Source organism: Ochotona princeps, chromosome 21 (assembly GCF_030435755.1).
Source record: "Ochotona princeps isolate mOchPri1 chromosome 21, mOchPri1.hap1, whole genome shotgun sequence".
Classification (NCBI taxonomy): domain Eukaryota; kingdom Metazoa; phylum Chordata; class Mammalia; order Lagomorpha; family Ochotonidae; genus Ochotona; species Ochotona princeps.
The window spans coordinates 22,200,312-22,223,846 of NC_080852.1; the positions used below are offsets into that span (position 1 = coordinate 22,200,312).

Sequence of the window (23,535 nt, forward strand, 5' to 3'; positions counted from 1 at the left end):
TCATGCAAAGGAGACTCAGCTTCCCTGACTGTCTGTCTCCCATTTTGCATAGGAGGTAAATGAGTTAACAGATCAGTGCCCTGAGCCAAGGTCTTTGCACAGGACTTCAGACCCTGTCTGTTGAGACCAATCCTGCCACAGGGTGCCATCTGTCACGTCCTCTCTGAACCCTGAGCACCAGGGTGAGCCACCTCACTACCTTTTTGCAGGGTCCCTTGGTCATGTCCCTGACTTACACCTTTCCCAGCCCATCCATCCTTTCAGGCCTCAGTAGGCTCACCTTCCTTGAAACTTAGGTGCTCTGTGTCCCTCCCCTGATGACAGCTTGCCAGTTCCTCCCTTTTTCCAGTCATATCAGGTCTAACTACTTCTGCCTGGCCCTCAAATTCCTCCCAAACGGGTCCTCTGAAGTCATTTTTATGAATTTTCCACCATTCCCAGGTAATGGAGTGGGTTGTTCTTTCTTTTTCCTCCTCTAAAAATACCATTTTCTTTTTCCACGGCGTTGTGATTATCACTTACCATTATCCAAAATGGCCCTATTATCTGCCTAAATCCTACCTCTAGGTTCCAACCTAGAAATCCTTTAGAAAAGACTCAATAAAAAATTGTGAACCTTCATCGTCCGCTCTCTGGTGACCTCTGGAAACTCTGACCACCATAGGCCAGCTTTCCTTGGAATCTTGTCCTATGCACCTGCCCCTCCCCCACTGTGCTTTCCCTCTGTGGCCAACCCGACTCCAGACAGACTGGCATGAAGTTCTTACAAGAAAGAACGGTCTTTCTGCCTTCAGTTTCCTCTGCGTGCTTTATAGGGGACTAGAAAATGATCATTATAGCTAGCGTTCATGGGCCCTTGCTGTGCTTGATGCACTGATTACAGCTGTTAATTCTTGTCCTTTTCACAACAGCCCCAAGAATGATAGACCAATGTTAGCTGCACTTTCAGACAAGGCAACTGAGGTACAGAAAGCCTCCATGGATTGCCCAAGTATCGAGATCCAAAAGGCAAAGCAAAGCAGTGGGGGTCTTGTGTTCTTCCCCCCATAATTGGGCAGGGCCCCTCTCACTATCCTTGGGACATCATCCTCAGGTCACTATTGTCCTCAGGCTAGATACAGGTGAGTGCGCACCTCAGCATGGAAGACAAATGAGAGGATGTCGGTTCTTGATGTGGAAATCTGCTCAGCTGATAAAATGCATCCATTACCAGACTTCCCCCTGGAAATGGATTCTGAGCACCTCTCTTACCCTGCAGTTGGATATCTGTGCATCGAGGCAGAATATTATGTTTTAGGAAAGCTTTCCAAGTTTGAATTCGCACTGTCCATGATGACCCATAAGGACCCAACTTGACATCTACATGGTGGATATGTGTAATGTGAGCCCTTACTCCTTCCCTCTCCAGTAATGTGAGCTGTTTCTATTTGGTATATGATGCTTTCATCCTTTTTGGACTAAGGCATAGTATAAACAGAGTGGAATATTTAAAATTTTTAGCAGCAGCATAAACTTCTACAGAGCTCTTAAAAATGAACTACAGTGCAATCAGGCTGGGAAACTTGTGACTGCATGGGCCAGCAGGGTCGCTTTCCAAACCTGGATCTTTATACATCACATCTAAGTAGGGACTTTGGGGAAACTTGCTAGTAGCTTGCATTTTCTCTTGCTTTAGATTGTCAAAGGTCTTGATATATTTTCCCACGAGTATCCCCTTTTGCCTAGTGGATGTGCTTTTGAGGGGAGGGGGGCAGGTGTATCATATCATCATCAGAAATCCAAGAAAAACATCAATTCATAAAAGGCCATTAAGTTTGAAGAGCCAGGGTGTGTCACTGTGTACGTTTAAATAATACAGGATGCTGAGACCATGCCTCCTCTACCACATTTTTTACTTATGCCAGGATAGTACCTTATACAGAGTCAGCACCTGCAATATATTTGCCGGGTGGAGTACTTTTGGTTATCAAAAACAAAGGGAGTATGACCATGGTGGCAAAGAGTTGTATTGAGTTAGTCCAGGGGACTTGACAATGCCAGCTGTGCATGAGTTCATAGGAGCAGACAGAATTAGGTGCAAAAAAGAATAGTTCCTACCCAACTTCTAATTGGCTTTGTGAAAAGAAGTGCTATTAGTCTAGGTGTCCTTTGAAACACAAAGGTAAAAGCATATGTCATACAAGTACAATGTGGAGGAGGCATTTGCCCTGGCCTCCTTTTCCATCCTTAACTCTCATCATGTCCTCCCAGGGACATGATACTCTGGAACACTGAGCTTAGCAGTCTCTACACATGCTATGCACGCCTCACTTCCGTGTCTTCGCACTTGGCTCTTCCAAAAACACTCTTTCTCCCTCAGTTGGCCTATCTACTTGCTTCAGACAAGGAATGACTTTTCCCTAGGAGACCTCCCCCAACCACCTCTCCTCCAAAAGTAGTAATGTCACTTTGCAGTGCTTCCAGAGTTTTCTATCCATGACTCTTCTTGTTGCCTGTTGATAGTCTGCATTGTAATTATTCATGGATCCAGGTCTCAGGTTAGGACCTCCATGAGCTTAGACTTGAGCCCCAGCACAGTGCCTGGCATAGAGTAGGTGCCCAAGACCCTTGATGAATGAAGAAACATCAGGAGGGAATGGAGTGATAGATGAAGAATATTCCATGAGAGGGAAGAACTTGATACAGTTTGCTCCCATATAGATGGAAAACCCACTTGTCTCCCAGTGTTTGACATGCATGTGTAAGTCTGACATTTCCTCTGGGGAGTGCTGGACCAGCCCAGCACTTGAGTGTTTTATGAAGATTGTCTCAAAAGGTGTTATCTGCCCCCTGAAGTCTTTGGAGGTGAAAGGCAATCAAAGAAATCAGCTCTAGGGGAGGTCTTAAAGAGTCAGACTGAGGATTTTATGGGTGTACAAGGGGATAGCTGGAAATGGGGTATGGATGGTCTTAGCATAGGGAAAATGTTCCTAAGGTCTCCTGGCCATTCTCCCATGTAGCCATCTTTCATATCCCTGTAAGATAAAATCACCGTCAAGGGTCATAAACCACTGTCAAAGTATTTGACAGGCCCCATAGGTAGTTGTTCCAAGCCAGTAAAAGCATCTTAATTGACCTAAATGACAACAGTTATGTTATAAATATCTAGAATTTATGACCTGAGAAGGTATAATCACAGCTTCCATCAGTTAAGTTTGCATAGGAGAAGTTGAGGGTTTAAGAAGGGGCTGCAAGTTGGGGGGAAATCTGATTAGCCTTAACTTTATGACAAACACAGAGCTAAGTGAATCCCAGCGCTTTCAAGTTCCTGATCCCTGGGAGTTAAAGGCAGGGGTGTTTCAGAGCCGGTAAAAGCCACCCAGTCCCCTCTGTGCAGCTGTCATTTTATTGGCCTTGTAAAATCTCGCATTCACCATGACAAATCCAAGACCATATACCTGTGAAGAAGAAGAGATGTTTTAGATTACGGGGTGCAGAGGAAACAGCCGGTGCAGTTGGAGGGTGAAAGCTTCCGTGTTTATGCAGAGCCCCTTTGGAATGTGCAGAGTCACTCCAAGGAGCACTTGCAGTCGGACGTGGAGCTCTGTTCTCTCTGACACAGAGGAGGTGAAATTCAAGGCAGGTTGTTAGAACAAGTGTGTGCATCTCTCTATAAACTCCACCTGTCTATCCAAGTTAGTTAAAAATTACATTTGGGTTTTTAAATGCTTGTTCATTTCCTGAATAGTTTTATTGGGAATGGAAGATGTTACTAGCAAGCAACATGACATCAGAAGCAAAAATTCTAACAAAGCCAGTCCATGAAAGGGTACGTGGTTTTTTTTTGTATAATAAGACAGTATAAATTTGATACCATTGAATGACCAGGTGATTGCCCAGGGACTCAGTGATCAGTGGAGTCATCTTTGAGGTAAAAGGCAAACAGCCAAGCTAATCCCAATTTGCAGAGCTTCAAAGGTGAGCAGTCATTTTGTGGGGCAATGAAGAGCTCAGGTTATCTCTAATGCCAAAGTCTGTGAAGTCCCTGAAATTTCTTTAATGAATCTGAGAGCAGTTCTTCAAAGAAACCTCCAATTGAAACCCATAGGGAGGCCAGTTGCCTTTGAACTCCAGAGATGAAGTTGATCCGAGATTAATCCAGTCTTTCCGTTGACTTGTTTTGTGACATAGGGACAGAGTTCCAAATTGGAAAAGCAGCAAGATGTTGCTTTGGCAGGCGCACCTAAAACAGGGCTGTGTTATGGAACGTAGGGACACTTTTAACTTCTTGTGGCTCTATTGGATGCTAAGGAAATCTCCCCCACCAAAGGCCCATTCGACATGCAATCCCGCACATGTTTCTGTTCTACACATTTCTGAGAGCCAAATGGTTCCCATGGTATGTGCTCAGTTTGCTTATTTCTCGGGGGAGGGGGAGAACAAAACTTTCTATGCTATTTTATCACTCTTGCCATTTTACTTCTATATCCTTAAACTGTGCATCTCCCAAACCCGGAACCCTGTGCCTTAATGTAGGGGGGAAAAATGGAAAATCTGGAACTGATTATGAAATTATGAAACAGAGATGCAGCAATGTGCAGGGATCAGTGTACAAATGCATAAGGCCTGGTGCACACAGAGCCTGGTGTGAAGGACACATCGTTTTGGGTTTGAAACCTGCTTTTCTATTTCAGCCTAATGCAACCTAGCATTTACTTTGTGTAGTGCTAGGGGAGATTTTGGTGTTAACAGAATTCTTTTCTAAAGAAATTCCTTTGGATTCCTTCAGAATTTGTCCAGTTTCCAGGTTCCAATAGGAAAAACATGGACAAGATTTTAATAGAAAAATAGTACTCCAGATTTTTTAGTTGGCAAGCACCCTACTCTAGAGCTGCTCTTGTTTTATTAAGTGGAACAGGTCTGCTTAATAGAGGCGCTCTCGGCATGCGTACCCTGATTTAGGGGAAGAGAGAAACTCGGGCCACCTGGGAAATACACCCACTGGGGTTTTGTGGCCACTTAGAGTTTTTCCATTCAATTCTCTTCCCATTGGAGAATACATTTGAATAGCAGTTACATGCTGTGCAACACCAAATCCATTAGGGCTTTTTATTCATGTCTCCTTGAGAAAGGAAAGCTGTGGCTTTCTAGAACATGATTTCAGATGTGATTCTTCCTGTTGGGCAGGGGAGTCACGGTGCTGTTGAGATGCTTTGTTTTATTTTGCTTCAGTATTTTATCTGATTGATAAAGGCAGTATAATAGTGTCAAATAATTTTAAAAACCTTTGTGAAAAAAAATGAAAGGGCTGGGCTTCTAGCTCAGCGGGTTAACCAGCTACCCATGATAGAGGCATCCCATATCAGCACACTAGTTTGGGTAATAGATGCTCCACTTTGGAGTCAGCTTCTTGCCACTGCTCCTGGGAAAGCAGAAGATGATGGGCCAAGTGCTACTCAGGTGGGAGATTGGGATGGAGCTCTTAGCTTCAGCAAGACCCAGCCCTGACTCTCGTGGCTGCTTAGAGGATGAACTAGTGCATGGGAGACCTCTACCTCTGCCTTTCCAATAAACCTTAGAGAAAAGATAAATTTCCACTCAAGTTTACCATCCGGAAATGCTTGTACTACATTTGAGTGAATGATAAATCTCCTAGTTTTTCTATATATAAAGAGGCTTTTTACCAGTGGGATCATGGTAGGTTTTTATACTCAGCTTCTTGGAGTTCATATTGCATATTGAACACCTTTCCATGTGAATAAATGTCATTTCTATTGCTGCAGTTTAGCCAGTTGCTAAAGATAAACAGAGTCCCCCGTTAGAATGTTGCAGCTCCTTCTGCTAAAACTTCATTCACTTATCCAGTAATTCCTTTAGATTCCTAAAAAGGAAGTTGCCAACTGGTATCAAAAATTGTGAAATGGCCCTCCCAAAGTAGTGATACCCATTTACCCCATTTTCATCTCTTAAATGGTCCCATCTCTCTGTACGTACCTTTGAGTCTTGTTTTGCTTTGTCTTTCCAGTTTCACTTCAGTAGGTACAGATCTCTCTGAATTCTTCTGTGGGTGGGGAGGGGGTTAATGAGGTAGGGATGGTGGGGAATGAGCAAGAACCAAGAATAACAGCAACCACCGAACTTGAGGGGATGGAGACTGCAGTTTTGGTAGTAAACACCACCCTCATGACTGCATGACCCAACTCCTTTCCCACCCCCTCACCCCAACAACAGCAACTACAGCTTTTTCTCCTTCCATTTTGGAGGAATCAGGATGAATCGCCTTTCTCAATTTCCTTGCATGAACCCTTTTCTTTATGGTGGGTGGAGATTTGTGGCACTTGGTCAATAAAAGGGAAACGACCAGTAGTAGACTTGGGCAAGAGGCTGCCTTTTCCTCGCCCCAGACCTCACCAACAACCAACACCAAACTGGGTTTGCAAGTTGACTTTTGCTGCTCAGACGTTTTAAATCTGGAACTTCTGGGCCGTGAAGGGGTGTGAGAAGCTCTGGGCCCTGGGCCCTTTCATCCTTTTATTGGTGAATTCACTGAAGTGTAGGCAGACAGAAAATGTTCAAGTGGCAGGCAGATAAACTTGTTAAATCCCTGGGAGTCTTTCCGTCCTTACTCTAAGAGTTTATCATCTTGGCGGAGTTAAAAGGCAATTAGGCCTCTAGGTCTTTGCTGGCTTGCTTATTGGTGTTTTACACATGGGTGTTGAAGAGACAGGGCCGTATTAAACATTCCATTCGTGCTGGCCGGAGGGGAATGAGACCTCAGCCCAACTTTCTTTGACAGACAGCCTTGCCAAAAAGGCTAGAGGAAAATCATTTAAATATAGTACCTGTGCCCCACGATGCTCGTTGTTGGTGGAAAATTGCAGTTGCTAGCACCATGCTGTGTTCCATTTCCTGGGAAAATGGTTTTATGGAAGGGCATTTGATGAAAAAGTTCATTCCTCCTGTAATTGTGAGCTGCCCTCCCAGCATTAGTAGAGACCCGTTGGAAAGGTTTCTTGTCCCAAATCCCTAGGGCAGACCCACTCACAAGAAAGGAAAGCTATTTGGAAGTGAGTAGGAGACAGACTGCCACTTAGCTCCCTGGTCCCCCCCTTGATTCTGAATATTCTTAGCCATGCTGGATCTGAGCAAAATGTGTGAAAGAGGTAGGTCCTGGCTTTGTGAGACATTTTCTGCCCAAAGCCTCTTGGGGCTGCCCTCCTGGGAGGAAGGGTCAGGGTTGGACTAAGGCCCAACTCCTTCACACTGTAGTGTTAGAGAGCAATACTGCTTCTCCTGCCCACCCACCCCGGAAATTTGCATTTTTTTTAAGAGTCAACTTGGGTACTCAATTCAAAAGAACTGAAGAGAGAATTTCCAGGGTTCACCATACTGCAGTCATTAAAAAACCCAGGCCCTCCTTCCTCCTCACTGCAGCTTCAGACTCTTTGTTTTTGTGGCTTGAGTCCCCTCTCTAATCTCAGGATTTGTTTTTGTTTTTTGCATCTGTAGAATAGAGAAGATAGTCTCAACCATGAAAGCCTGTTAAGAGACTAAATAATACATGGAAAGTGCTTAGCATGGTACCTGGCTTATGGGAGGAGCACAGTAAACAGTAGCTGCTATGTATGTATTCAACATCCAGTAATTTTTAACACAACAACAACAAAAAGCTCTTTTTATTTTACCAATCTAAAAGACGAATTAAGTTATAAAAACCTGGGATAGTATTGTGGCACAGTGTGTTAAGCCACTGCTTATGCCATGGGCATTTTATATCTGAGTGCTGGCTGGAGTCCCAGTTGCTCTGCTTCTGATCCAACTCCCTGCTAATACACCTAGAAAGGCATTCTAAGGTGGTCCTGGGTACCCTCATGCAAAAGCCAGGTGAAGGTCCGGGCTTTGGCCTGGCTCAGAACTGGTCATGCAGCCATTCGGGGAGTAAACCTTGTGGCTGAAAAAATTTCTGTCTTCTCCCTCTCTCTCTACCACTTTGCCTTTCAACCGAGCAAGTAACAACTACGAAAACCTATGTGTACGAAATGAGAACATCCTTCATCCGTGCGGGAAACCTGGAAAGCAAGGATTTTCATTTCCACAGCTGCCTGCTGTGCTCAACAGTTAACAGAACTCTTTCCTAAGTGGCTGCTGCTTACCCAAATCTTGGTTTCTTCAGAATTAGGCAGCTAAAGACAACACACGAGATAACTGCAGTTTTTGGTCCCCAATCTGACCTTCCGTGTTCTGAAACTAATTCGCCCTAGTGTCTTGCCAGCGTCTGTGCAGGGACTTCCTCTCACAGAGTAATATGGTTCTGATTAAGGACATCCTATAAGACCCAGGAGGACAGCCCGAGAAGGAAAGAGGCCGAGAGGAGAGTGAATTTCCATCCTCCCGGTCAGATATATGATATTGAAGACCAGAAGGTATAGGGAGAGTTTATCCTTAGGAAGACTCAGAACGAGAATTAAAGCAAATGGCTGACAAATTGGCTGTCTTTTATGCAAAGTTGACAGGCAAGCCGGCCCCTTAGCAGACAGAGGATATGCAGAGCCTGGGGCCAAATGGCTCAGCAGGCTTTTTGAAGTCCCTGCTCCTTGCCACTTCTTTCAACAACAAAGCCTCTGCCGAATCGCCTCCTCCTTCCTCGCTTCTCTCCCCATCTACCCCAGAATATCATCCTTCCAGAAATGACAATCCATCCCTCTCCTCCGTAGTGCAGGCAAGGCTAAGGTGAAATACCGACTTTTCACACAGACAAGGGTGTGGCTTGCTCTTGCTCTTGTTTTTTTTTTTTTCTCCCTCTGGTTTTCTGATTTAGGTGATAAATTCTGGATCTCACTCAGTGGCCCACAGAGTGCTGCTGGCTCATCCCTGAGATTGTGATGATGAGGAACTTGGATGATGCCCCTTGCTCTCCCCAAGTTTCTAGAAATTCCACAGCCAAGGAACTAAAAGCAAAAGCACGGTGTCATTGGTGTCACTGGGCAATGGAGTTTGGAAAATTTGAAGTTTCTTTCCCAAATATCTCAGAATCTACTAATACTTGTAGCTCTAATATAATTTTCTTGTTAATCTCTGTCAAACCATGAAATCTGATATGTGAACCATGACTAAGCCGTGAAATTTGTCAACTGTGTCTATGATTTACACAAATTCTACTCTTTTTTTTAAAGCCTTAATGCAAAGTACAGAATGTTACTTCCCAGCATGCATTTCCCAGCAGGCTGCTAGTATCCTGTGACAACAAGTGAGAACAGAGAATACGAGGCACTGCTCATGCTGTTTCAAGGCCCACGGACAGATAAGATAAAAACAGGAAAAAAAAATGAAATAACACATTTTCCTCTGGGGTGAGAACCAGGGACATGGTAGATCTACTTGAATGTCTTTAAGTATAAATAAATATTCAACAGAGTTTATGGTTCATGTCCTTGAGTATGAGCATAAACAACATTAAAGTGAGTCTTGTTGAGAACAAATGAATAAAACCTGTAAGTTCAGGAGTTATGAATTTTATGATTCTTCTCTTTAACACAATATGAATGTAGACTCCTACTTGAAATCTTGCCATTGGCCAAGTGGGTGAATCTGTGTAACTACCAAACATTCCCCCCACCTTTTTTTATTGCACATGAAAAAAAAAGTGAGAATGATAATACCAGGACCTACTTTCTATGTGGCTTTAAGGCACAAAAGAAATACTATTTGGAAGAGACAGGAATACCTGTCTTTTATTCTATCCAATAAATCACCTAGCATCTTTGTTACTCAAAAGAAAGTTTGATTCCTGTGATTGGGAAATTTCTTTTCTTTTGCCAGAGAAAAGTAGGCAATTTTTAGCCAAGCACTCCCTGATCTGCACAGTTTTCTCTGTGAAAGGAGAGAGAATAACTCATAGGCAAAAAAGACAAGATGCACAGCTAGAGAGTGGGAAGGGCTAAGATGTCCTTCCTAGTCCTGCCATTGCTTTGCCTTGTACTCAGCAGCAAATGCCCAGTCATCCTCCCCCTCTGAAATCTACCCTGCAGAGTCCAAGATCAGATCATCAGAACACAGAGTGCTTGGGTGACTTGGGCGATCACATAGTCTGGTGATTTTAAAACAATCTTAACTACCAAAGCTTGGGCAGTGCTGCAAGACCTAAGGAACTTCTCAAATACCTCCATCGAAATCCGTGGGGCACACAACCTGTGAAAACACTTTCAAGTGCAACTTGACTTCAGAAGGTGGCTTGCTTCAAGTCTCACCAGTGATGGCCAACAGCATCCTGCTCGTGGCTTCTGGCTTTACCCAATGTGTGTGCTCTTTCCCCAACTTTTCTGCAGAAACAGGAGGAAAAGAATAAAACAGAGCTAAGACTTCATGGTGGCTCCGTGGTTCATGAACACTATCGTGGATTCAATGAGATCTGCTCCTGATTTCAGAAAGTGATCCTCTATACATTCATGTGAATGTGTTTGCTTGCATTTTTTTTGTAACTTCTCTCAAATTTTCCCAAAGGAGTTTGTGACTCCCAGAAAGGTTTAAGAATGATCTCCCTATAATTCATGCCCCTCCAAGTCACATTTCCAGTTCTCATTGTGAGTTGCAAGGTTAACAATTACATCCACTTTAACTTTTCAAGGCAAATGTAGCATATAATCCTATGAGTGCCTGAGGTCCCAGGCTTGCTTGTAAAACAGCCATTGGATCATGAATTCTTCAGGTGGTTGCCACAATTTTAGCTCTCCCCTTGGGTTCGAACTGAAACTCAGGCTCAGTCATTTCAGAACTCAGAGGGTCCAAATTTGATCAAATAACTCTGGTTTATTTACAGTGCTGTGGACCAGTACATTTATTTATTTCCAAATATGAACATTCATTTATTTGCTTAAATCTACTTTGGTCCTGAATTAGAGTTGCCAGATGTAACAAATATACTGTTATATATAACACATTAATTTATAAATTTATAATTATTATATATATAACATATATTAATTTTACATAAACAAGTAATTTTATTTTAGTAATGCACTTGTTTGGGAAGAGAGAAAATGAATTTCCTTTGTAGATGTGCAAACAACCATCTTTTAACCTGGAACCTGGCTTACTCTAGACAACCCCAGGCTCATTGGGGGTGTACTGGAATATTCTTTTTTTTTTTTTTTTTTATATATAATCCATTTTATTGTATTGTTGTTGACAATCTTTACATAGTTAACTATAGTTGAAGGAAAATCAAGAAAGAGAAGGAAAAAAAAAAAAAAAAGGTTCAGGGGGATAGGGAGGTGGGCAATGCTATTATGTCCATATTGTTTCCATCATGTATCTGAGGTAAAAGGGGATATTGAGGGAGAAGCCCCACCCGGTTTCCCGCCCACCCCAAGTCCCATATGTGGGGCATGCTCTGAGATATGTGCTCAAGTGGAGTTAATAGTTCTCCAGTTATGAGTCACTGCCAGTTTCGCTCGATGAGGTGGTCCACTGATTGATATGGTCCATCATGAAGTCTCCATTTGTCCCATATTTCGCTGCCAACATGTAGCTGAGATGAATGATTGTCCTATTCTGTCTTCTGTCTTTTCTTGGTTAGAATTCTGAGTCCAGCAGTTCAAGTGGGGAGATCTCCAAAGATACTTTGAGGTATTCCCAGACCAGATTCTTGTATGTTCTAGCAAGCACAGGGCCCGGCACAGTCCATCACCCTGATCAGCTGGTGGTTGCAATTGCTGTGTTGGTTCTGTTTTCAGTCCCGAGTTGCACTGGAACCAATGGGTGTTGCAGTCCAGTCTGGTTCGGCCCTTACATCAACCAGTGGGAGCTGCAGCCTAGTCGGGGCGACCCACAATAACCCCCACCAAGCCTGCCCCCTACCCTGGTTTGCCAATTTGTGTAGCAGAAGACCAGTCTGTCCCCCATCCCATTTGGCTCTGGTACTTGTCAATGGGTATTAAAGCTTAGTTCTATCTAATCGACTCAACCATCCAGCCCTCACAGATGTTGTTGAGTGCCTCTGTCTAGCCATCCCAGCCCCCGTCCTAGTTTTCATGCCCTCCCACGGGAATAGTGACCCAAGAAGGGGGAACCCACTTTTTCCCTCCCAGGTCTCTCTGTCCCGGTTTATGCACTCTTTAGGTGGTCCTGTGATTTAACTCGACAGAATTAGTCCCCAGAGCCAGCTTCTGCCAGCTGATGCTGTGGCCCTGATCTTGTCCACATGCAGCGCACAGGTGTTGTAGCCTTGCTTAGTCGTGTCTGTCTCTATCCCAGCCAACACTCTCCAGTGGGAGTGGTTGTCCAGCGAGGGGACCAGCCCCTTAACCCCCCCGCCAGCTCTGCCCCTCCCTTCCTGGATCTCACGTGTGCTGGATGGGTGTTGCATTCATATCCAGTACAGGCAACCACGCCCTGGCGTTCCAGAATGTGTACTGGTTTTGTCGCAACCAAACCCGGCCCATTCCACACTCTGTTCTGGTGGTCGGATTTGCCAGAGGATGACATGAACTGATTCAGCCTGGCCTGCTCCTGACCCATGCCGAATGCATGCCAGTGGGAAACTTTCCATGGCCTATTCTGGGCTGTTTCCAATCATGCTTCTCGCGCTTACCTGCAGGGACTGTGTCCTGCCAGAGGAGTTGCCCAGGCTCCTCCATCAGAACCCCTCCCAATGCCAGATTTTGCGCTTGCCAGGGGGTTCTTGAGCCAACCCTACTCAGTTCACCTCCTGTCCTAGCAGGAACAGTGGCTTTTCCTGGCTGGCTTTCACCCCATTCTGACTCTTGTTGTTGGATGTTTCAGCCCAGCCATGGCTTGTCCATACCCACATACAGCTCACACATGGCTCAGAAGGGGATTGAGACCCAGCCTAGTCAGTCCCACATCTACCCTGTTTCTCCATAACACCAGATGGTGCTGGGATCTGAACCGGCCTGGTGCATCCAATCCCAGCCCACACTAGTGCCTCGGGTGACTGCAACTGTTTCCTAGATAGAACGCAGCCCCCATTCCAGCACATACACCCCTTGGTGGGAACCTCATCCCAGCTGTGGCTTCCCAGATTGGGACCGTTCCTAGCTGTAAATCACACACCTGCACGTGGTTGCTCCGAGGACCATTAGGTGCCAGCCTGCTACACAAGCCGGAGCTTATCTTTTACTTGATAGGTGTTCAAAGCTCAGCATTGTTAAGGGATTGGAAGTTCTTCAAAGGAAGAGTTACTGGCATTGGGAATCTTTAGGATTGACTCAGATCCCAGAAACAGTGGGGTCACTCTAGAGCTATCTCAGCAGCGATTCAGATGTCCAATACCCCAGAGCTCCCCGGCCGGGCGGCCAGTAGGCACAGCCTGGCGCCAAATGGCGCACTGGCCACCCTGGCCCAGCCCGCCATGAGCCATGGGCACATGGCGGACTGGGTTCGGGATCCGAGCTAGACGTCCTCTCCCGCAGCCCTCGGCTTGCCTCTGGCAGCCGGAAGTTAAATCCTGCAGGCCCGAGGTTGCGCCCCTCCCCAATCCCGTTCACCCACCACCCAATGAGGGTGTTGGGTGGGTCCCGGACATGCCCAGTCACGGAGGCCTCCCCCCTCGGCGTACTCACCCCAGAAGGAAGCAGGCCGCACCCAGGCATGTCCGGGCCCAGCCCGCCATGAGCCATGGGCACATGGCGGACTGGGTTCGGGATCCGAGCTAGACGTCCTCTCCCGCAGCCCTCGGCTTGCCTCTGGCAGCCGGAAGTTAAATCCTGCAGGCCCGAGGTTGCGCCCCTCCCCAATCCCGTTCACCCACCACCCAATGAGGGTGTTGGGTGGGTCCCGGACATGCCCAGTCACGGAGGCCTCCCCCCTCGGCGTACTCACCCCAGAAGGAAGCAGGCCGCACCCAGGCATGTCCGGGCCCAGCCCGCTATGAGCCATGGGCACATGGCGGACTGGGTTCGGGATCCGAGCTAGACGTCCTCTCCCGCAGCCCTCGGCTTGCCTCTGGCAGCCGGAAGTTAAATCCTGCAGGCCCGAGGTTGCGCCCCTCCCCAATCCCGTTCACCCACCACCCAATGAGGGTGTTGGGTGGGTCCCGGACATGCCCAGTCACGGAGGCCTCCCCCCTCGGCGTACTCACCCCAGAAGGAAGCAGGCCGCACCCAGGCATGTCCGGGCCCAGCCCGCCATGAGCCATGGGCACATGGCGGACTGGGTTCGGGATCCGAGCTAGACGTCCTCTCCCGCAGCCCTCGGCTTGCCTCTGGCAGCCGGAAGTTAAATCCTGCAGGCCCGAGGTTGCGCCCCTCCCCAATCCCGTTCACCCACCACCCAATGAGGGTGTTGGGTGGGTCCCGGACATGCCCAGTCACGGAGGCCTCCCCCCTCGGCGTACTCACCCCAGAAGGAAGCAGGCCGCACCCAGGCATGTCCGGGCCCAGCCCGCTATGAGCCATGGGCACATGGCGGACTGGGTTCGGGATCCGAGCTAGACGTCCTCTCCCGCAGCCCTCGGCTTGCCTCTGGCAGCCGGAAGTTAAATCCTGCAGGCCCGAGGTTGCGCCCCTCCCCAATCCCGTTCACCCACCACCCAATGAGGGTGTTGGGTGGGTCCTGGACATGCCCAGTCACGGAGGCCTCCCCCCTCGGCGTACTCACCCCAGAAGGAAGCAGGCCGCACCTAGGCATGTCCGGGCCCAGCCCGCCATGAGCCATGGGCACATGGCGGACTGGGTTCGGGATCCGAGCTAGACGTCCTCTCCCGCAGCCCTCCTGTACTGGAATATTCTAAAACTGCTTTGTAGTGATGACTGCACAAGTCTAGAAATCCACTCAAAAATTGTGGGACTTTATACATAAAATAGATGCATTGACTTTAGGAAAAAAGGCTTTTCAAATTCAGGGGCAGCTTTATACTAACTCTTGCTTAATATTTACTTCTTGAGTTTTAGACCCTTTTGAAAACACAATGAAAGAGCAGAAAGCTGCTCCCCAGAATGAAGCAGGTCAAGTACTTAGACCCACAAAGGCCTGCCTGCCCATGCAAACCCACCTGGTTCTTCCGACCTACTTGACCAGGACTTTGTTCTCAGAGGCCCATGTGTTAAAGCAGAGCCTCCCTGGGGCCCCCAGATTCTGGAACTCTTGGGCTAGCCTCAGCTACTTGTTCAAGGATACAATTAGCTCATGAAGAGGCCAAATTGCAGTTGACACTTGAAAGCACACTGTCTTACACTGTGCGGGTCCATGTGTATAAAGAATTTCTGATTCGGGGGCCAAGGGGGGACATGGAAAGATTTTTAAGAATTTGAAATCAAATAGCCTAGACATTTCAGAAAATTAAAAGTATCTCAGAAATGCATCAAGTATATAGGAAAAGTCCATTGTATCATCTACTCATTAAATACACACAAATCTGTATTAAAAATATCAACCGTTCACACACACACACAGTTGTTACAGATTGTATGTGATGCCTTTCCAAGTGCAGAGAAATGTAAATATAAAAATGTGCAACTGCATGAATGAACTGCCCTCTGTACCACACGGCTGCAGCCATTCGTAAGCTCTCCTGATGCTGTTCGACACTCCAGCGCTGTGAGGATCGGCTTAACCAGCTGCGTGAGCTTAACCACCTCTGCCTGAGCAGTCGGTCTCTCCAGTAAACTGCACTTCACATTCAAAAGTCATTTCCTGAGGCTTTCATGTGTTTTTGACTATGTATGATACATACAACATACAAAGCAGGTGTGTTAATTGACCTTCTGTTGTCAGAAAGGCTACCAGTCCATTACAGGCTACTAACAGTTACATTTTAGGGAAACCAAGATATTTTTTGTACAGGTATTTCAGGTGCCTTTTGACAGTGGGGAAAAGGCTTGTAGGTGTCAAAAAGAGCCTCCTCCCAATTGTTAACTTGTTGAATTCTAGCTTAGCTTCTCCTTCTAGTCAACCCTGCCAGAGGGAGCCCCTGCCAGCCCATTCATAAGTCACTTGTGGCACTCTAGGGCAAAGAAACATCTTTCCTTGAAGAATATTTTATAAATCCATCAATTCTGCTGCGTTTCAACGTCTTCACCAATTTATCCAAATAAGCGAGGTTTTAAAATTCTTTGAACTTTGTTTTATTTATTTCCCACAAAAATAATGAATTTTAGGTCTTTATGAGAGAGATCATTTGTGTTGCATCCAGCCTCTTCCCCAATTTGGCACGACTTGACTCTAGAAAACACAACCGTATTCTTAAGGTACCATTTTCTTTCCTGTAGACTTGGGAGGCCAAAACCCTACTTCGCAACTCATTAGATGGTTGCCCTTTCTCTACTTATAATTTTCTCTCTCTTTTTTTTCCCTCTTGCTGATCTTTAGGTAAAATTTTTCTACTTGTCACGTTTTTCTCCCATCAGGGCCCTTGACAGGTTAGAGCAAGTTTTATGTGGCTTTTTAGCCACAACAGACAAAAGTTTTGCTATCCTCAGGAACTCTTGTAAAGTTCTAAAGAGAGTGGTGCTGACTCCCTCATTCTCACACTGGATAAGTAGCAGATGAATATCACAAGAAATCAATCACACTTGAAAAAAAATGCTGCGAGGAAAGCCCAATAAATACCTGAAATGTTCCGTTAAAACACTGGGTCTCAACCAGGGATGGGCTGGAACTCTTGCTGGCCTTTTGGGAGTGCCCGCAGATGCTTCTGATGAGGCCTAAGTGGAAGACAAGAGGTGCCACTGACATCTAGAGGGTAGAAACCAGGGACAAGCTGAACAGCCAGCAAGGCACAGAGCTGTTCCTGACAGCCGACTTCATCTGGCCCTGAATGTCTTTCAGCACCAAGGTTGAAAACACAGCCATTGGCGAAATTCTTGCTCTTTCTTCACTTTCCCGCAAAGGCTCCATTTTAACGAATGCCCAGTGTCCTGAGTTCTGGCACCTGCTATGAATCCAGGGGTCAGAGGGCACACAGGTACCACGAGAGCAAGGTCAAAGGAGGTCTCACAGCCTCAAAGAAAAGCAGAGGAACCCAAAGCAACAGGGATGTTTAGTCTGCGATAAAAATTATTTTTTGCAGATTGAAAGGCTTCCTCGTGCCGGTAAAATGACATCTTCCTTGAACAGCTAAAACACTGGCGTTTAACTGTGTTGCCAGAAGGAGCCTTGGGTTCAGTCAACATCGTTGTCATTATATATACACACACATCCAAGTCAGGTGCGGGGACGCGCCTCCTATCTTCTCCAAGGTGCTTCTGGACTAACCCGTGTCCCAGGGTCCTACTTTTTGTTTCCTGAAACCTGTTCTGACCCCTGGTTTCTTGGCCCAATTCTCCTTGAGGCCCTCAATGATGGCAAGAGAGCGGCAAACCACCCACTTGTGCCTCCGCTCACAGGCAAGCACGGTTAGGAAGAACGGGGCTGGACTCTCCCAAGAGCGTCTTATGGAAGGCGCTGCCTGATTGGCTGTGACTGGGTCGGGAGCTCCTCCCCGGAACTAGTGCAGCCAAAGGGACTATCAGGTGCTGATTGGCTGCGCCTAGATTATGATGTCATAACCTTGCGTGCTGGCGGGGAGCTTCAAATGCTGCCGGTGGTCTAAAGGTGAGCTGTTGTGCTGCCTCAAAGGAAAACTGAGGTAAATCCTCAAACTGAGGGAAATGGAAACCAGTGGGAGTAAGAATTCTCACTCCTTCTCCACCTGCCCTGTCTCCCTCGCTCTCAAACAGGCAACAGCAGGAGACACGGGATAATACGCTGGCTTTGCCTTTAACCACTTAATGAAAGATAACCTTACTAACTTCCTAAGACTCTTCTTCCTCCTCGTCTGTAACATGGGTGTTAGTATCAGGGTGGGAATGAAAAAGAAGCCAAGCAAGCATCCTTTACTATGGAGAGGAGCAGTGGTGGTGTCAGGTGCAAATCTGGCGTCTAGAAGAATCTAGACTAGCTGTAACCCACTCAGCTAGGCCATGCCAGCCTTTCAAAGCCAGTGTCTAAATTTATCCCCATCTTCATTGTCGCGGGTCAGTGTGGGAAATCTTCTGAGGTCAATGATTGAAGTAATTGGCTTGAAAAAGTCTCTGTTAAATGACATAATTGGTTTTAATTACATAATTACGACACTTAAAGTGTGGAGGTGAAAGGTTACTATTATATTTAGAAGTGAGATCCCGAAATGGAGCAGGGGTGGTTAAGTTAGTGTGTCTTGGAATTCTTTCCTTTTTTTTCAGAGGGCAACAGGAGTAGGCTGTCCTTGGCCCTGCTGGTTGGGGGATGATTGTCCTGCATGAGCTAGTCCCAGGGCTGCTCCCAGTATCATAGGGACCTTTGTAAGGAGACGGGAAGGGCTTCCGTAAAGACCTCATTGGGATGTGAAGTTAATGAGCAGTGGGAACTCAATTGAATCTGATTGGGCAGGGTAATTATATGATTGCCCCTGGTGTTTGCACATGCATGGGGATATTTTTATTGGAAAAAAAAAACTAATTGCTTACTTACTTAGTGGAGGGAAAACCCAAACAAATTTGTGTTGTCATAGGCTAAAAAGACATCCTTTCTTTGTCTTTAAAGTAGTTACGTGCTCTGCTTCTTGGAAAGGTCTGTTTCATCCTGTGTTCTTTCAGGGATGTTGTTTGCAGGACTTGAGTTACATGATCATATTAAAATATAAATGAATGTTACTTGGGACTGTGCGTTTGTGGGTAAAAATGACCATGTACTTACTGCCCTTCCTTTAGCCATCCCGCACAATGGTCTCTTTCATAATGAGAAGGCAACTAGAATCCCGGACAGCTCTCAGGCTACTGAGACTTTCACAGACTTTTTGTTTTGTTTCTCCCACAAGGAGGCCCCCTGACACGATTGGCTTCATAAGCTTTTTTTTTTTTTTTTGGTTTCTCTGAACTGTATAAGGCAAGTGGGAGTCAACACGTTAGATAGCTTTTCAGACATCAAAAATGCCGAGGACAGGAAGGCCGATGTACTTTCTGTGCAATTTCCCAGACCCATGGGAGAGAAGCTGGGGTAAAGGGAGAGAGCCCAAGGGAAGAAGGGGCGATGCCAGCTCTCAGGCCTGCATCGTCTGTGCTCCAACACAGCCCTCAGTGAGGATGGTATCTCGCCTACCCCAAAGGCTGATTTGCAGGAAACAGATCTTTGCGATTGGATTTGGTCCCCAGGGAAAGTTCCAGCTCCACACTGTTGTTTTGCTTTTCCTCTCCTCTCATAGAAATAGTTTCTGTATCGTCTGAGTTCTTTCCTTTTGTGAGAATCTGTGTAAGTAGCTTGTGATGGATGGCACAGATCCCAAATCTGGGAGTTCTGATTGGATGTAGCTTTATGGGCTAGAGAATGGCCCAGAATAAAGAGCTTCCAGCCCTTCAGACCTGCCATGCACGCCTACCTTAAGAGTTTGACATGGGCAGATCCACCCTGGTCTCATCCAGCTAACTCTGTGGGTCCTCCAGGCTCAGTGCTAAATGTCACTTCTTCTAGGAAGCCTTCCCCGACTGCTGAGTCCTGGTGTGAGTGGGCTGCCTTTGTCTTGTGCCTCACAGCACCTTGTAGGTTCCCATACGCGGTACGTTGGTCTCCTGGTCGTTCCCCTGTTCATCCTTACGCTCCATGAGGGCAAGGCTTGAGTTCACATTTGTTACAAATCTGTCTTCAGAACCTGGCACAGTACTGAGTGGGTGTTGCGCGGAACGATTGAACGAGCAAAGGAATGGATGCTGGTGTCCTAGAAACTTGTATGTGCTGCCTGGGTCTCCCCACCCTCGCTGTTAATACTCCTTTCTTGTTGCTTATAATTTTCATTGCCCCAGATGATCCAGCTCTGTCGGAGGCACATAGGCACAGCCAAATCTCATGCTGTACATTGATCACCTGTCCAACCTTTGCCTAGAGTGGGAACCCCCAGTTCCTGCAAGAGATCCAACTTTACCTGTCTGTAAAGAAGAAGAGGAGGGAGACAGCAGGGAGGATCCAGTGGCGGTTTAACACCCGTGCAGGTCCAGTGTTTACGTCTACCCTTTTGGAGGTGGGTAACTGCAAATGCCATGGGGTGCTGGGTTTCCCATGACCTTGAACGTGGGGGCTCACGTACGTTGACTGTTTGCCGGAGTCTAGGCGTTCCTGTTTTTATATTGAATTGATAGGCTGGTTCATGATTCCCGCCGGCATAGAACAAGAATCCAAATTGATCCTCCTGCCCCTACCCCATGTTAATTGTCTCCTCTGCCTCACCAGTGGCCGCACACAGTGTTGTTTGTTTCCTGTTACGTGAGTGGGGAAGAGGATCATGCGTTGGCTGCTATTTAATGCCAATTATATTTTGTATTTGCTTTGCAAGGCCAATGATTGTCCACAGGCTTTCTTGTTTTGATTCTGTGGCTTTGATGTTTAGAGTCTCTGTTTCCCCAGTCAACCTCACAGGCCCTGAGATCCTAAAAAACTACCGTGAATGGAGGAGATTTCACTCGGTGCCATCCCTGTGTGCTCAGGCACAGCCCCAGGCAGTGCCAGCACGTGTTCAGCAGCTCCTTCTCCAAGCTGAACATGAACCGCCCCCCCCGAGAAACTTTCCTACTGAACCCCTAAACCCCAAGTTGTCCCAGAGTTTGAACTAGCCTGTTGTTGATTGACCTGCCGTAATGATTTCCGGGTGGATGGGCATTTGCATCTGGAAACCACAGCCTCACATGTGGCAGAGCAGAGTAAACCCGCGGAGACTAAGGGGCAGTGGCCCCGTGCTTCTTGCTTGGCCGCCTGTACCCAGCTCTCCTCTGTCTGAAATGTATTCTTGTGTCATTGCCCGGGCTGCATTTACTTTGCATCCTTAAGTTGCATTTCTGCTTTGGCATCAAAAGCCCCTGAACTGGAATCTTTAAGGCTTCCTTCTAGGAAAGTGTTTAAATCAACTTCATTTCATAATGTGTGCATACTTAAATGTTGCATGTTTTGAAACTGAACAGCCATGGGCTATGGTGAACTTTATTCCTGAGTTCTAAGAAGTTTGGTTTAACTTTCAGTTTTGGAACAGCATCAAGGGATACCTCACCACCTCATCTTTTTTCTGGGTCGAGGCAGGTAGTAACTGCCTACACAAATAAATCAAATAGTTTGAAAAAAAAAAGCTTTGGATGACGTTTAATTTATAATTAAACTTGGCAATGTGGTCTCTTAAGTGTCTCATCTTGTCTAATGATCTGCTTGCTCTCACAGTACTTTTGCATACAGTAGCTTAGTCCTTTGGTTAGTACACAATGTGATAAACAGAATGATTTTTTTCTTTTGGTTCATTCATTTTTATTGGAAAGGCAGATCAGATTTACACAGAGAAGGAGAGACAGAAAGATCTTCCATCCACTGGTTCATTCCCCAAATGGCCACAGCGTTTGGAGCTGAGCCAATCTGAAGCTAGGAACCAGGAGCTTCTTCCAAGCCTCCCGCACAGATGTGGGGTACCAAGGTTCTAGGCCATCCTGCACTTCTCTCCCAGGTCATCGGCAGGGAGCTGAATGGGAAGTGGAGAAAACGGGACATGAATCGGTGGCCATGTAGGATTTCATCACTTGCAAGGTGAGAACTTAGCCATTGAGCCATTTGCCCTGCGCCCCAGAATAATTTTTAAATTAAAATTAGAATTAAGTGATTACCAGTGAGACCAAATCCAAATTGAATTAAATTGAATAGATGATTGCTGTATGGGGTGACACTGAAGTCATCGGACTCACTATGTATTCTTCTGAAAGCATGTTCCCATGCTTTCAGCCGACGTGCTAAAGCAGTAGCACTCAATGCGATGCCTGACGCAGCAGCCCCATCCCCAGCATCACCTGTCACCTTCTTAGCCAAGTAAATTCTCAGGCCTCACTCAGAGCTGCTGGAGCTCTGTGAGTGGGGCACAGCCAGCTGTGCTTGCGTAAACTTGCGTGGAATCCCTTGGCTCGCCAATGTGGAAAGCCATTGGTTTAAAATTCTGCCAAGGTGTGATGTGGGGCATCAAAGGGGTGTGGCTGTAGTCCTGCCATCCAGGAGCCTCTGATCTGATCCAGGACAGAAAGCATACATTCATCAGACAGTTAAGCAGAGCAATCTTTCTAAATGCACATGACATCATAGTCTCACTTCCTAACAGCCCCCACCCCCTAGGCAGTTCCCTTTGTACTTGTAATAAATATAAACGCTTGCCTAAGGCCTGCAAGGCCTGGCATGCTCTGGCCCCTGCCTACCTTATAAGCCTCCTTTAGTGCTCCTCCCTCCCTCCTCCAGGACTGGGCCCCCCTGCCCTGGCTTGCTTTGCCATCCTCAAACCTGCCGGCTGAATGTGGTGTCAGCAAAAAAGCCTAAGGAAAGGGAAGGAGGAAAAGAGAGAGTTGTGGGAGCTCAGCAGTAGCCTTGGTCGCTGAAGTAAGTGTTTCTAAACTCCTCTCCCATTGCTTTGTGTGTTGCCATAGTAATACATGGATCACATTAGCTGATATTAGTGTCGGTCAATATTACCGGCCTTATCATAGCCAAGGACTTGACAAGTTACTAAAGAGTCAATGGAGAAAATTGAGTTCCATCTCATTGTCATGCATTTGTGTTGTTTCCCGGTCCTCTAGAGTTGCCTAGGTGAGAGTGGTGCTCAGTCGTATGGTAGGAACTGAGTACACGTGGCCTTGCAAGAGTGAGGTGCTGAGTGTGGAATCCTCGGTATGGGTGGGACCCTAGAAGGATTCTCATTGCCTGTGGTTAGCTTTGGGAAAGACATGTTCCACCTTGGGTTTTGTCTTTTTTAAAAATTACCTGTGAATATCAATTTTGTTTTTTGGGGGTGTTTAATATACTGTGTGATTTGAGAATAAGATAGCTGGTGTCATTTTTATGGAACGGGAGAAATCGTATATTTCAAAGATAGTCTTAATGATGAGAGAGGCAGAAACATTTTAATTATGATTTGGTTTTTTTTTTTTTTTTTTTTTGAAAGATGAATTGGATTTGAGGCAAGGAGATTTCTTAAAGAGCTAGGACTTCTGGATCCAAGAACAAGGGTTATTTGTTTGTTTGTGTTTTGGTTTGTTTTTTACTTTTGGTCTTTTTAGTGTTTTCACTATCCCCAGCTCTAACTTTGACAGTAATGGAAAAATAAATTAGGATTCCAGTTTTGGGGTGTTCCTTGCTCATAAAGAAGGTCCTCATTTGAGATTTTCTCCAGAGGGGTAAATGGTCGGCTTGGAGGTGCCCGCAAGGCCAGTAGGGGATGGGGGAGAGGGCTAGGTATTCCTGAATCCTCTCACTGCCCCCTTAGCTTGTAAGGGTGTCCAGGGTAGAGAATTCCCTTGGTCCCTGGGGTTGCACAGTATAGGACAGAGTCCTTCCTGTAACTAAGTGGAAGCCAGCCTGCCCTCCTGGGTGGAGACACTCAAATAGACAGTGTAGGCACTCCCTGTCCCCACTCTCTGCGAACTTACAGCTCAGAGGCTGGGCAGGTTTTAGCAAACAACCGCATGTTCACACACAGGAAGACACTCCGGAGGATGAGTAAAGGCACTACAGAAGGGCAGGGAACAGAAGAGCAGGTTCGCTCTGGAGCAAGCCTTGCGTGGAGGGGATGTGGGAGAG

The 23,535-nt window shown here is 46.4% G+C and overlaps 1 protein-coding gene across 11 annotated transcripts in view; it reads left to right on the top strand.

The window, feature by feature from the left end:
- ERC2 (ELKS/RAB6-interacting/CAST family member 2) overlaps positions 1–23,535 on the top strand; it is an 899,314-nt gene that overhangs the window by 779,983 nt on the left and 95,796 nt on the right. For 3 of the 11 annotated variants that reach the window (XR_009247350.1, XR_009247349.1, XR_009247351.1), the window contains one exon: positions 19,752–19,966. The exons of the other annotated variants lie outside the window; for them this stretch is intronic. The gene's annotated coding sequence lies outside the window, so the exon portion shown is untranslated. The remainder of the gene's footprint in view (positions 1–19,751; positions 19,967–23,535) is intronic. 11 annotated transcript variants of the gene reach the window in all.